The sequence below is a fragment of the Olea europaea genome, chromosome 10 (assembly GCF_002742605.1).
Source record: "Olea europaea var. sylvestris chromosome 10, O_europaea_v1, whole genome shotgun sequence".
Taxonomy (NCBI): domain Eukaryota; kingdom Viridiplantae; phylum Streptophyta; class Magnoliopsida; order Lamiales; family Oleaceae; genus Olea; species Olea europaea.
Window position 1 is genome coordinate 23,813,397 of NC_036246.1, and position 16,708 is coordinate 23,830,104.

Sequence of the window (16,708 nt, forward strand, 5' to 3'; positions counted from 1 at the left end):
TTGGACATATCAATTATGGAAATCATATGGACAGATTGTGATTATGGCAGATTGACATTTTACCTTATACAGTATTTTTGTAAATATCCTTTCTGTATATAGTGTATGTAGCCGTTAGCTTGATGTACTATAAAAACAGGAAGCTATTGTGAATAAAAAATATACTGGAATTCACCTAATCCTTCAAATTCGATAGATTGTACAGGTTTGATTTATTTTGTTTAATTAGAATAATTTGGATAAATAGTCACATTAGAAATAGTAAATTATGTATTAAATTATAGTTCTCGTGTCAACGATATCCGAACTTTTAGGTCCACTATATAACTTGTTACGATCTATATACTTGTGAGATATAAAATCGACAATAGCAAGATGTTGCTAGCCTACTTGGTATTCACATCCATGGTGGCGCTGATGTGGACTACACGTAGATTTGAGGTGCTACATCTGGTCAAAAGAAGGCGTCCAATTTTATTTACCGATAGTGAACGATTTCATTTTTATCACTTTATAAATTGTGTCTTTCTTCCTTTAACAACTTAAATGTAAACACATGTGATTATGGAACCTCATAATTGTTTGATCAATTTAAATATGCGAAACGTGATAAATAATTCGTACTATTAATGAAAACATCTTTTATTACCAATTGTACTCCAGAGGGCATAAAACTAACAGTATTATGATCATGTCTTAACAAGCATTAATTAATTGAAGAAGATATGTTGTCTAGAATTAGAGAGGAAAAAATGAAAAAGGAAAGTGTTGCAAGAATTATGTTGTATGGGGACAATGTATATGGTCTTATTATGTTTCGTACAACAACAATTTCAGCAAACGGAACAGTTTTTTCATTTTTCTTGTGGGATGGGTACCTTAGGTTATAAAACCATCTCCAAAAAAATCTCTATTCTTAAAGAGCATATTTTGTAACTTAAAGAGAATGTATAAATTTAGAGAGTAAAAAATTTTAAATACCCAAAATTCATCATTAACTCTTAGGCCCTGTTTGATATCCCTTGAATTCCTGAATTCCATTTTCCAACTGTTTTGGTGTTTGATTATATTTCTTTTTCATGGAATTCATTTTCCATCTTTTGCTCACACATGTGACATTTTCTTATTTTGGTGGAAAATCAATTCTCACAACACATTTTTTTTTTTGGCAATGAGAATAAATTTTAGGAATAATTGTAAAAGAGGATATCCCTTAAATTGAAAATTTTCAAGTAAGACAAAGTCAAACGAACACCAAAATATAGATGATTTTTGAATTATTTTTTTCATTTTTTTGGCAATAGAAACAAATTCTATGAACAATTGTAGACGTAGATTTCCATTAAATTGACAATTTTCATGAAAAACAAAGCTAAACGAATACTAAAAGACACTTTTATTTTAACATTTCTCAGGTGGAAAATTATAATAATCAAACACTATTAATTGGTAATTCCCACTAAAACAAATTCTAGGCAATTCAATTCCTTTCAAATCGTTTTCTTTCCACCTAAATTTCATCTTTGCAATCAAATGGATCATTAGTTTAATTTCACTACTCCCAATATGTCTTTATTATTTTTCATATCTTTTATTCTCACCCGTCTTCCTCCAAATTATTATATTATTTTTCTCTATTTTCTTTGTATGTGTTTGATTGGTCAATAAGTAGCATTGAAAATTGAAATATTTTGAATGTATTTAATTATAGATTGTGGATTTGACTTTCAAAATTTGAATATTTAAAACTACTCTCTAATTTAAAATACTAGTCAAAATTTAACATGCATTGCAGGTTATTCTAAAATACTTTATAAGTGATGTAAAAATTATATTTGGCTCCAATTTGTTTGAGGGATTTGATAAGTCTCGGACGAATTAAAGAAAATAAAATTTAGCATAAAAATCTAAGAGAATAAAATTGTACTCAAATTATACTCCCAAAACACAATTTCTATGATTCATATTTTTTGTAATAATGAAATATTATAAATGAGCAATCTCTTTATATTGTATTTGATACATAAAAATTAATTGTTAATACATAAATTTAAACACCCATCAAAATAATCTAGATACATGGATATGAATGAGTTTATCTATAATAACTCTAGATTCATATAATTCAAGATTGATCAAGTGAAAATTCATTGAATCTATGTTAATGTGAATGTTAATTAATTGAAAATTAACAACAGAAATTTCATAAATGACAATAATTATATAGTATGTATTACATATCGAAAAACGAAAAGTAACGTATTATTAAAATAATTGAATTGTAGGGGGTTAAAATCGTCCAAAAAATGATTCACCCTTGATGTTATATTTTAATATAATAGTCAAAGTTGGACATACATTGCATATTATTTTAAATTATAAATGATGTAATATGTGGTACCAATTTGTTGGAGGATTTGACGAGTTTCGAATGAATTAAAGAAAATAAAATTTAGCGTAGAAATTTAAGATAAGAAAATTGTACTCAATTTGTACTTTCAAAACTCAATTTCTATTATTCATATTTTTTGTAATGGTGAAATATTATAAATGAGCAATCTTTTTATATTATATTTCATACATAAAAATTAATTGTTAATACATAAATTTAAAAACCCGTTAAAATATTCAAATACATGAATACAAATAAATTCATTTATAGTAACTCTAGATTCATATAATTCAAGATTTATCAAGTGAAAATTCATTGAATTTAGATTGATGTGAATGTTAATTAATTGAAAATTAATAACGCAAATTTGATAAACAACAATAATTATGTAGAATTTATTACATATAGAAAAATGAAAACTCGGCTATTATTGAAGTAATTAAATTGTAGGGGTGTTAAAATCGTCCAATAAATTATTCTCCCTTGATATGATACTTTAATATAATATAATTATAGATTAGTTTCAATAGACTATTGAAACATAATTTTAAGGGTTGATTTTATAAATAGAGAGCACTTCACTTTTAAAGAGTATACTGGAGATGCGCTAAGTGCTTGCAACGATGAAGAGAATAAATGCTATGAGGAGAATGATACATGAAAAGGTTAATATAGGAAAGCAACCCTAAATCCCCCTTCATATGATTGTATAAATGCTCATAAGTTAAAGATTTGAATCATGATGTAGTGACATAATTATTGACATAATATTGCATTACACTTCATTATTGGACTGTTTTAATATAATCACCTTTTTCATCCAATTACATGTTAGTAAAGTTAGTAACTAACATTATGTCACTATTGTTAAGGGATATAGTCTCACATCGAATAAAGATGAAAACATAGACCAATTTATAAAGTTTTGGACTATTTCTCTTAATAAGATTGACCTTTAAGGTGGTACTCCAAATCTTAATATGATATCAGAACCTATTAAACTCTAACGAACAATTCGATCCGATTAAGACTAAAAAATAAGCACACAGATTTCGAGATTAATCTTCTTAAACGAGCCATTATCTTACTGTGACATGTTTAGGAATATAATCCACATCGAATAAGGATGAAAACATAAATCAACTTATAAGGTCTTAAGTTATTCCTCTCAACAATCTTGACCTTTTAAGAGAGAACCCCAAATCTTAATATGCTTAACAACTACATCTGCCAACCACTTTTTGTCAAAGTGACATTACTCTCTTTTATTAAGGTAAAGATTTTTAAAAGGGTGATTGGCATAACACCCCTAAAATTTGCTTGTATCGTGGAATACCATCCTTTAATTTTGATGCAAAAAACCCCTAAACCATTCGTATTTTGAGAAGTACAACTTTTTCATCTTTTACTCATGTAAAAGGACAAGTTTACCCTCCTCTTTAAATAAATAAATAAATAAAAAGGTTATATTCCGCAACATTTGAGTGATTTAGGGGGATTTTGCATCAAAATAAAATGATAGGAGTGTATTACACAATACAGATAAAGGTGAGAGGGTATTATGGCAATTATCCTTTTTAAAGCTTATATTGAGCAATTGACTAAAAAAAATAAAATTAAATTAAAAATTGAGTTATTGAATAAGTTTTTTCTATAAATTCTTGTTTGTGCTCTATTTTATTTAAAATGCATTTTTTTTTCATGTAAACTAAAAACTTTTTTTCCTTTTTAACTACACATGTTTAAAAAATTACTATTCTAAAATACATTTTTTTTTTTGGGTATAAAATCTCATTAAAATGGGGCCCAAACAAGGGCTAAGTGTCAAATTGTCCGCTAAGCCAACCTTGTTTATCTTTTTTAAAAATAGTTAATCTAACTTTCTTTTTTAAATAAATATATTAATAACTGTAAATTTCTTTCTTCCTTTGTTTTACTCATAACTTCACATCAACCCATTAGTATTTTAGTTGTATGGCAGCAGCATCCTACCCAAATTCTCTTATGGGCAAAAAGATCTAAAATAAAGGCTAAATAAATACATACACCCACCAAAATTTTCTGTTTTATTGCATTGGAGAACGATTAGGTGATGAAAATGGTGGATTTTGCATGAACACATAATCACCAATTATATAGCATCTTTCATGCACCAAAATTACGGCCTCTGTAAATATTCCTTACTTTGGGCGACATGCCTCTTCAACAGGCCCAATTTGTCTTGCAAACTGAAAGAAAAATATGAGAAAAAAATCTCTAAATCAATATGCACGTTACTCTTCAGATTAAACAATTCTTTGAGCTGTGCATGTGAATGTGCGTCTGTTTTAGGTGTGTCGCACAAATTAATTTGAAATAGGGAAAAGGGACCTGAAAATATTGTTCTAATTTCTTTTTAAGAGCAGAATATTCTTTCTTCACTTGTCGGAAAGTTCTCTTGCAACTGTAAAAACATCAAGTATCAGTTAATATCATTAAAGCATATATTAATGAACAAATGCCCATGGATGCTCTCTTCAAAATCTAAATACAAGCAGGTTTGAAAACCTGTAGTTTTCCTACATTTAACTCATGACCCACAAAAAAGAAAAAGAAAAAAAAATTTAGAGACTTTGGTTGCATGGTCTATCAGTTTTAGACAGTACATTGTATATATGACTAAAAGTAGAAAATTAATTACCCTTCGCCATTTCCTGTTCTGCAGTACTCTCTGAATTGTGTGCACTCATTTTTCAACTTTTTGGCTCCAATGCTGCAAATATAGATTACACAAATAGTAGGGTTAATTTTGAAAGATTAACAAATATACCTGCAAGATCTCTATCTTGATTTATTTTGATTATGGAATAATTATTGTTCTTTTCTTTAAATAATTACCTGCAACTACTCCCTTTGACCTGGTGCATATAGTTGTCCAGCTTAGTGAAATCAAGAGGATTCTTCTCCGCCCTGACAAGAGAAAGGACATACAAATTCATAATCAAGAATCTAAGCTTTTGATGTCAATTTTAGTCTGCTGTATTTAAACCTTATGAGTACTGAATTGCATCTCCAATGGGGACTGAGAAATCCCCAGAGTCAATTCAGTGACAATCTTGCAACTGATATGCCCCAAAAAAAAAATAATATTAATAAATAAAAATAAATAAATAAATAAATAAAAGCCTAAGATTTTACTCACAAAGCCTGCTCTATATTTTGGATTAATCGAGCTGAATCCCTGTAGTACAAAGTGACAACTTCTTCCACAAAATTCGGATTTGCTTCATCCTGTAGCTCTTCCAGCTGAGTAAATTGTTCTTGATCTAGATATCCCTGGACAATGTCCCATATTATTTTGATTCTCAACAACACAAAAAAATAAAAATATTTAGACAATGCTCTTTCAATACCGCGCATCATTCTAACATTCATGTATATATACACCTAATAATACTCTGTGTGTGTGAGAGAGAGAGAAAGAGAGAACACTTATACATGGAACTTTCTCACAAGAAACTTGCAAAAACGAATGTGTTTTGAATGCAAAATTCTCTTGATATGGGAGAAATAGAAAAGTTTCACCTAGAACGAAGGAATAATCCTGTGTTGGCTAGTTGAGCCACAATTAATACTAAGAAAATAGTAATTAAGAAATACCTGATCAAAAAGGGACTTCTTCATGTTAGCAAGTTGTCTATGTGAATTCCTTTCCATTGAAGAAATGTGTGATATAAAAAAAAAGTTGGGAAAGAGAGAGAAAGAGGCGTTCAATAGAAATATGTTATAATTGAAATAAGAATGCAATATAATTTTGCATGAAGCTAGAGGGTTTATATAGGGCAAGAGTTGTTCCCCTCTATACATGCATGGACATGTGTATATATGTCCATACATGCATTCATAATATTACTTTGTATTTGTTCAATATATTAATTACAATCGTGCTACACATTCAAGCTCAAATCCAAATTCAAATTCAGATGGAACACGTGTCGACACATGTTTAGACTATTTGAAAAATTAAAACAAAAACATTCAATCATTTTATGATACATCAGTCTTTATCTTCACTCCCTATTATTAACTAAGATTGCTTCTTTGCGATATCCATCTAATTTGTTTAACAATCTATGCATTTTAATTAATCCATCAAGCTTTATTGTTGACAAGAAAATAATAAAGAGAAAATTACCAAAGTCCCTACATTTTAATTTTCAATTTTAAAATTCAAATATTAATATTTTTTTAATCAAAAATTATGTAACACTAAACCCCTTCACTCGTAGACTCATTCTTTTGGTTCTCTCTTTCACCGTCTTCCACATTTTACAGCATGACAGAAGAGGGCATTGAGTTCAGCACGATGGAACTTTGCAGTGAGACTAGGGAGAAAGATCGATAGCGGTGGCCGGAGTTTATGTCGGAGAGGTAGTTTGATTTTCGATAGAAGAATGGAGCTTTGCAGCGAGACAAGGAAGGAGGACCGGTTGTGACCATCAGAGTTGATGTTGTTAGGAGTATGACTCAAATAGGAGTCTTTTGAAGAGACGTATTCGACTTGGACTAAGAGAATATTAACATAGGGTTTAAGAAAACTAAATTGAATAAGGAAACAAAATCCTGTTGAAATTGGGTCTCCTAATTGTAATATATTTTTTTACCTTTTAAGACTCTTATAGGGTTGGCCTATAAATACGAGACTCATCTGATCAATTTGTATAGAGTAACATAGAAGCAGTATTGCTAGTCTGTCTTATATTCTCCATACTGTTGAATTAATAAATATCGTTCCTCTACTTTTACCCTTTGTATTCTTTCTTTACAAATTCAATATAGTGTTTTCATGAAGTGATTTAGTATACTTCAATATTGTCATTAAATCTCGTTCTTTATAATTCAATTTGGAATCAACGTGTATTATTAAAGCTTCCGCGCCCAACAAGTGGTATCAGAGTGAGATTGTTGATTTTCTGTAGATTGGTTGAGATTCTCTCTAGATGGCTGGGTTGAAGTATGATGTTCCGCTATTAGATCGCAATACAAAGTCCTCATTGTGGCAAGTAAGGATGATGACTATTTTGGCGCAGTTGGATTTGGATGATGTGTTGCTGGGTATTGAGAGGATGCCAGCTAGTTGGACAATGGAGGAGAAACAACGGAAGGATCGGAAGGCTGTTTCATTGATTTATCTTCATCTATCCAATAATATTCTGCAAAATGTCTTAAAGGAGAAAACGGTAGCTACTTTGTCGTTGAAGTTGGAGTAGTTGTGTAAGACTAAGAGTTTTACAAGTAAATTGGCTCTCAAGTAGAAGCTGTATTTACATCGCATGGCGGAAGAAGAGTCATTGGAAGACCATGTTGCCGTGTTCAAGGAAATAGTTGTAGATTTGGAGACGTTGGAGGTTAAGTACGATGAATAGGATCTTGCCTTGATCCTGTTGTGTTCACTGTCATGGATCTTATGCATCGTTTCGGGATACTATCTTGTATAGTCGAGATACTTTGACTATAGAAGATATCTATGATGATTTGTACTCAAAAGAGAAAATGAAGCATTTGGTTGGAGCTATATTAAGGGATGGGGAAGCTCTTGTATCTCAAGGTGGTCGACAAAGAGGTAGATCAGAGTTAGATTTAGTAATGTCACCTGTTACTACAGCAAAAGGAAAGGACATGTTCGGAAGGATTGCGATATGTTGTAGGCTAAAAGTGATTTAGCTGTAAATCGTGGGGTGCAACCTTTGAATTCAGACGAAATCAATGTAGTTGAGAATTGTTCAGATGGCGAAGAGGTGATGTTGACCGCAGTATCTGATGTGGAATCTAGGTCTAACGAGGAGTGGATTCTTGATTCAGCATGGTCGCACCATATGTGTTCCGATAGAAATTTATTTAAGACATATGAGACTATTCAACAAAGTGGAGTTGTCATGGGAAACAACCAATTTTGACGGGTTACAGGAATTGGTCGAGTCAGATTGAGGCTGCGGGATGGAACATTTAGAACAATTTATCAGCTTCGACATGTTCCTGACCTGAAAATAAATCTCATTTCGCTAAGTACCCTGGATGCAAAAGGGTATAAATTCAATGGAGGAGATGGAGTCTTAAATGTCTGAAAGGGAGTTTGAGTTGTACTAAAAGCATGGAAAAGATCCCAGTTTTATATTTTGCAGGGGAGTGCAAAACCAGTTAAGATGAGATATTTGGACAAGTATAGTACCGTGGTGGAAGTTCAGTTTGGTACAGTGCCTCTTGTGTTGGGCTCTAAGTCAATTCAGAATACTGTTAGGGAGAACGTTGGTGATTTCACTTTGCCACTAATTTCAGCGAGTACACTGTGTTCAGTAGCTGGGGTAGGACTCATCGAGCGTAGGTACCATGGTGTTAGCAATGTCTGTGATGCTTCTAGGGACGTTGAAGGCGACAGTTCCAGCAAGGGGCCTTCTGATCAAGCATTTGGTTTGATTTTTGCTACAGGGTGTGCTTCGATCCTGTGTGATCAACATTAATTCCTTGGTGGAATTGAAAACCCTGGGGTTGGGTTCGGGTGTTGATTGTGGACACCGAGCAGAGGACGAGTGTTTGGTTTATATGAAGTGGTTACTGTATCGAGGAGATTCGACCAGTTAATTTCGATGTAGATGAATTTGAAATCTAGGAGTTTCGTTCGTAGCACCGAAATTTGAGTTAAGGTAGAGATTGTTAGGATTATGACACATATAGAAGTCTTTTGAAGAGGCGTATTCAACTTGGACAAGGAGAATATTAGCCTATGGCTTAAGGAAACTAAGTTGAATAAGGAAACAAAATCCTGTTGAAATTGAATCTCCTAATTGTAATATATTATCTTGCCTTTTAGGACACTTCTAGGGTTGACCTATAAATACGAGGCTCCTCAGGTCAGTTTGTACAGAGTAATACAGAAGTAGTATTGCCAGTCTGTCTTGTATTCTCCATACTGTTGAATTAATAAACATCGTTCCTCTGTGTTTACCATTTGTATTCTTTCTTTACAAATTCAATCTTGTGTTTTCGTGATGTGATTTAGTATACTTTAATATTGTCATTAAATCTCGTTCTTTATAGTCCGATTTGAAATCAACATGTGTTATTGGAGCTTCCGAGCCCAACAGATGTGGAGAAGTAGTTTGATGCTTAATTCGAATTTGGTTTGAGCTTATGCTTGAGGAACCTTAGAAATCCCAATTTTACAGTATTGTAACAAAGGGCATCGACTTGGGATGGTGCCAGTGGTGTACCAGTATATCAGTTCAATGGTGACGACGTTATAGGCCATGCTAGTGGTTGTGGACTTGGTGGATTGGAGAAGGTGGTGGTGGTGGTTTGGATTTTATGTGGATGTGGTGGTTATGGTAGAGGTGGCAGCGATGTTTGGGTAGTGACGATGTTTGTCGAGTGGTGGTTGGATAAAAGTGGGTGGGACAAAAAGTGATTGTGATCAAATATTTGGATAATTGTGACGAATAAAATAGGTAATTGTGAACTAATAATATGCAACTTAAAAATTTTGTGATTTGTGACTAAATTATTAATGTGATCCATAATTTTTGTCTTCGTATTTGTAACTTTGTGCGATTTGTGATTAGTACATGACTGTGATCATAAATTTTGTATTATTGTGGTGTCGATCTATTTAATTAATAAATCACAAAATTGTTATAAAGTGATCACAAACTTTTTCTTAATTTTCTTATTTTTGAAGTGCATCTCGAAACCTTTATATTTTGAGCTAGGTGTGCAGAACCCCCAGTTCACAGACCTCTTACAGAGGTCTCACACCATGTGGGGTCGAAATTTTTTTATCATTTTTTATTACATTGGGCCCTGCGGTGGAGTCGACTTTGTGTGAGAGTTCTGGTTTTATTCTGTAAAATTAATTCTATACAATCAGAATTATGCTTATATTTTTATGTATTTTCCCTATGACATAAAAGAAAAAAAGAAGTTGCTTTAACTTATACTGATTGATGATTGGCCAAAAGATACTCCAAACCTTTTCCCGGGTGGGTTTTATACTACAAATATATAATTGTTTCCTGAAGAAACAGAATTTATCTCAAAAAAGATAAAAGTTGGCAAGAAAATTTTGCTGCTAAAAAAAGCAACGGTATAACAATATTATCGTTATTCCTTTTTAGTACCGGAATTAAATTGTTGAAGAAAATGCATAAAACCCTCAAATCATTAAAAAGGCACATATTCAAGAAGGGATAGCCCATTCATGAATTTTAGTATTAATTTATTGGGAATGATCCCTGGAAGTTGTGCAACAAATTTTTACTTGCCCATAATCTTGATTTTAACTAGATATTTTGGAAAAAAAAATAAATAAATAAAAAATCCTAGGGCATTTTCATGATAGGGAAATCATGGTATCATTAAGGGCTTCTATAAAAACAATTATGCCCATTTGGCATGATTTTTGAAAAAGTAAAAGGAGATTTTGAAATTTAAAAATTGTTTTTGGATTCGTTTGGCTAATTTTATTATGGAAAAATTTCATAAGTAAGATTTCAATTATGGCACATTTCAAAAATAAGAAAAAATTTCAAATTTCAAAAATCAGGTTTTATTAAAAATTATTTATATTTAAATAAACTAATTAATTACTTTAGAAATTAAATATATTTAAGTCATAGATTTATATAATTTGGTCATAAACTAACGATTTAATTCGTCACTTATTATTTTTTTGTCACAAATTAGAAATTTTATATCACAAATTATTTTACGATCACAATTAACAAAATTTATAAGTCAGAGTTTGTTCGTCGGTCACAAATTGAAAAATTTATAAATCAGAATTTATTTATTGATCACAAATTACAAATATTACAAGTCACAACTTATTATACAGTCACAAATTATCAAATTATTGGTCATAGATTAACAATTTATTAAGTCATGCCCTATTTTTCGATCACAATTTATCTTTTTCATTGATCACAGATTAACCAATTTAATGATCACAGTCAACCAAATAATTTGTAACCACCACCAACACTTACGATTCATAGTCATAATTTTCATGTCACATATCCGATTATGAGTCACGGTCACAATTTTCAAATCACATATTTATTTGTGAGTCACAAATCAACCAAACCGCCATGACCACCACGACCAACTGTGACTCCCAAATTGTGAGTTACAATTGGGAGTCATAATCATAATTTTCAGGTCACATATCCAATTTCAAGTCACGGTCACAATTTTCAGCACAGCTAACAACACTGTCATCGCAGTCAGCACCATCTCCTCTACTGCCATTGAAATCCACTCCACCGCCAGATCTAATAAAAATGAACAAATCTCAACCGCCCAAAATCATCGCCCTACCACCATGACCATGACCATGACCAACATCATCATCAATTCTTTGAATGCCAATAGTACCACCACTTCGCTGCTATCACCACCACGACCTACAACCACCAACATCTCACCATCACCACTGCCCTGCCCCCCACCGTCGGCCATCACTTCAAACACCACTACACATGCGCACCCACCAGATCCACCATCACGCCGCCACACACCATCACCGTCATCTCACACAAAACTACAGCAACCTCACGCCACCGCTGCCGCGCACACACCATCCCAACCACCACAGATCACGATGGGCAATTCCTCCGATTGTAAGATCTCCTCAGATCGCCACCAGTTTGTCGACGCTGCAACGGAGCAGCTCTCTATTGTCTGTTCTCCAGTCGTCGAGCAGAGACGTGATAGAGAGAGAATCAGGGGGTAGGGGGGAAATGAAAGTGGAGAATAATTAGGATTTTGAGAATACTTAGGGTTTGAAATTATTATTTATTAAATTAATTTTTAAATATATTAATTAAATTTTTTTTTCTAGATTTGTGAAATATTAAACATGGCATCTTATTTATGAAATGAGGATTTTTAATTTATTAAAATCTGTAATTTTCACTTTTATTAAAGTGTTTTTGATAGTTAAAAGAGAATGTGGCTTCCTTTAAATGCACTTTCGGAATGAAAAATACTTTTAAATATTAGTTTTCAAACAAAAATTACAGTAGTTTTCTTCAAAAACTATTCTATAAGGAGAAAAAGTTATGTTAAACGGGCCCTTACTATCCCTTTTGATTTAGTTGAAACAATTAATCAAAATCTAAATTAAAGTTATCAATTAATTTTATTTACATATTTTACAGGGATCAACAATTGTTATCAACTTTTTTTATCTTAAATTTTATGAACTTTTATCAAAATCTATTAAAAATTTTGATTTTTTAGCGAAACCCAAACTGCATGTTTTTGGTTCGTTGTTTTTAGAAAATCTCGAACCCACATTATCATACAACTAATGCTTTTATATACACCTCTCTGGAACATATATAGGCTAAGTTTGACGTCAAATAATATCTAATTATTCCATGTAAAGTTACTTTTCAATTTAGGGAACCCGATTTTTATAACTTTCCATTAAAGTCAATTATTTAGATCATTCAAACGATAATTTAGCCAGTGTTTATTTTGTACAATGTATCTCCAGATCATACGTTGGACTGAATAGGTTTTATTCGTCAATAATAATTTGGATCTTATGAAGGAATGTGATGGTGAGTGCCAACTTAGTTGAGACGTACATTAAGTTTCACATAAGATAGCTCAACTTCATTTATAAAAACCATGTACAGTCCTATAAATTAACTATTAGCCTCCATTTGATAAATTTTATGAATTTTTTTTATCTATTTATAATTTAATTCATATTTCCAGACGAAGGCTTAGATGGAGAAAATCTTCAGTGGGATGGTGGCACCGAAGGAAGGCCACGCACCAGGGTGGCACTTCAACATTGGGTAGTCGCACCACGTGGACGACCCCTCACTGAAGATTTTCTTGCTTAGATGACATACGAAACTTGCAATGATGGTGCGTCCGTCCCATCGAAATTTTTTTTGCTTAGATGACATATGAAACTTGCGCACTTCAGCATTGGGCGGTCGCACCACGTGGACGACCCCCCACTGAAGATTTTCTCGCTTAGATGACATACGAAACTTGCAATGATGGTGCGACTGTCCCATCAAAATTTTTTTCGCTTAGAAGACATATGAAACTTGCAATGAAAGTACAGATATTCCATCTTGGCCATGAAATGACATTTTCCTGCCATTTGTATTTTGTATGAATCATGTATATGTGACAAAGGAAAAAAATTACAGAACAAATCGGTTGGCATAGATTTGGATTCACAAGTCTACTTTAAATGCCTCACAAGTACGTAAATAATAAAATTAATTAATATAATAAAAAAATTATATATTCTTTTCCTTAATATTATCAAATACATTTAATTGTACAAATCGATAAATCATAAAATATTGCGTTCTTTCCATCAGAATAGATGTATATCATACACTTCAAGAAAGATGGCAATCCCTACTTCTAATTAAAAGAATTTCGCCTAACTATAAATTTATATCTAAAATCATTTCTAAATATGTTTTTCCTTATTCGCATGAAAAAATCACATTAGTCGCAAGTTATGCTAATCTCTTTCTTGATACGCAAAAATGACAAAATATTGTTAACTTATGAGAAAAATCTAATGTATCTAAATTATCGTGTATATATAGCATCCATTTCATAATATGATTTCCACTTTTTTCTCATTATGACCTCGTTTGGTACCCATTTTTTTCAAAATGCATTTTTCTCTCTCTTCTTTTCAATCACACATTGTTTATTAAAATAATATTACACGTAAATAAAAATCTTTTCCTTAATTTTTAACTACACATTTCTCATCAATTTAATATTCAAAAATGCATTTTTACATAAAAATGTCTCTCAAACACCCTCTATATATTCTCTCTATTAATTATCTTGTTTGCACTCGAAAAAGAAAAAAATGGTGCACAATTAGGTAGTGGGATTTGGTGGGAGAAGAATATATTTGGGACATATATACCAGCAGAGGAAATATGGAGAAGTACCAAATAAGGTAAAGAAAAACAAAGACGAGAATTGCTCTTAAACAATGATTGGCACACGATATGCTTAAATGGTTCGTGTCTATCTTGTTGTTTACCCTTTCTTTCTCCATTTGGCAACAATTTCAGCAAATCTCCATTTTTATTTATTTATTTATTATTATTATTATTTTTTTGGTAATATGACCTATGAAGTGTCATATAAGAGATTTTGGTACTATTAAAGGGTAGAATTATTAAAACAACAATCAACCTATAGACTAGAGGTTTATGGAGAGTTCAAAATACTCAAATAAACATTAAATTTTATAAACTTCCAACGAGTCGTTGAAGTTTAAGATTGATGTTCTCAAATGAGCAGCACAAGGGTTCGTATGTTTCCTTTTTTTTTTTTTTTTTTCCCAAGAATGTTTTTTTATGATCGAATTCTAAGATTCAATAAACATCATCTTCTCTATGTTTATTCATTTCTCATATTAGAGGTAGAATGTCACTTCAAAACTCTTTCAAATTAGATCACGTAAATCTTTTATTAAAGTGTAATCTTTTCAAAATACGGTCTCTAGAATTAACATATCCTCATTCTAAAATGTTTATAAATAATTTCTTGTTTTAGAACTCAAATTCTCTCTTCCCTTCAATAAACTCTCAATTATATATAATTTTTTCTCTATCTGTGAATGTGTGGTCACATCTGATTCTTTGTAAATAAGTAAATTTTTGTATCCAGTATTCAAAGACTTTGATTCTCTTTTTGTTATTGCTATCTCTTATTCTCATGCTGGCAAGAATCTCAAAAAATCTATGTTTAGTACATATATTAAATTTCACATCATAGGAATCCTTTTATTAGGTAATCAAATTGTTTGTTTTTTCTCCTGCCGAACGAGTAAAAAGTATGCCATTTGTCATTACTCATCAGTACGGCCTTAGAGCCCATTTTTAAGGTATATTCGATATGTTAGATTGAAGAAGATCATATAAAGTAATTGACAAATTATATATATATATATATAAAATTAATTCTATGACACTGTTAAAAAGTGTTAATAAAAATATAACATATGAGAATACTAAGAAAAATATGGAGCATTAAACATTTTACAAACGAAAAGATATGAAATGAGAATAAATGGAATATAAATTAGAAAAAGATTGATTATGTACTCAATTACATGTTTTGCATAACAATAAAGAGGCTAGTCTCGAGAGTACATGGTAATAGAGGGGTAAATCGAACTTAATATGGGATGTTATAGTTGTTGAGGATATAAATGCTTTGAAGATGCTTGCAAATTTAGAAATCAACCAAAGATATTTAAAGACATTGAAGTAGTCAATTGGAAATTCACTAATAATGGGTTTTAATTTGTTGATTTCATTCTTTTTTTTTCCTTTAATTTTGTTCAGTTTAATTTTGTATAGTATACCAAACATGATTTTCCGACTCTTAAACATTCTCGAATCTTGCTATGCGCTGTTGTGCACTTTGAAGGCGGACGAATTATGAGCTAGAAGGATAAGCACTATTTGATAGTAGATCTAATTCGTCCAAGAAGGATAAGCACTATTTGATAGTAGATCTCATGCTGATTAAGATGCATCCAAAATATTTGAACATATGCATATTCTTTCATCTATTTCCTTCCATTACTTCTAAGATCGACAATGTTCAATTACCACACACCATCGCTACGCACAAAATCTTCATCCGATTTTGTTAATTTGATCACTCACTCATCTGTATTAGACAACAAGAGGTTAATTAATCACTCATTGTCTTCAATATATGCATATCAAAAATGAATCTCGAGGGCCTTAAATGATATTCTTCGGTAAACTGGAAAGTCCAGGAATCATAACGTATAAGAATCGAAATAGGAGTACAGAAATAAAATGGAAAGGCCAGGAAGCATGATGTTTAAGAATCGAGGGCCTTAGATGATAATATCATGCTAAATGCTTCATATGAATTGCGTGGTTTTTAATTCTTAATTTTTTTAATTTAAAAGAGAAACTAAATAGACACAACGGAAATGTAAAAAAATCAAACCACGAACACCTTAATTTATTCCCTTTTTTTAATGCGCTAAATGATTCATATGAGTTGCATTTGATTTTACCCTTAACTAGAGAACGAAAGAGATTTTTTTCTGAAACTATATCAATCATAACATAAGCCAGTGTTTGTTAATCACTCTCCAAAAACTATTTTTTTCTCTTTTTTTTTTTCTAAAACTAATTTCAATCACACGTTGTTATGATAAAATATTTTACAAGTAAATCCAACAAATTTTGATATTTTTTAACCACAATTTTTCAAAAAATCACCAATCCG

General features: G+C 31.4%; 1 pseudogene; it reads right to left on the reverse strand.

The window, feature by feature from the left end:
- Nucleotides 1–4,572: 4,572 nt before the first annotated feature.
- Nucleotides 4,573–6,088, reverse strand: LOC111402686 (annotated as a pseudogene).
- Between the last annotated feature and the right edge of the window lie 10,620 nt (nucleotides 6,089–16,708).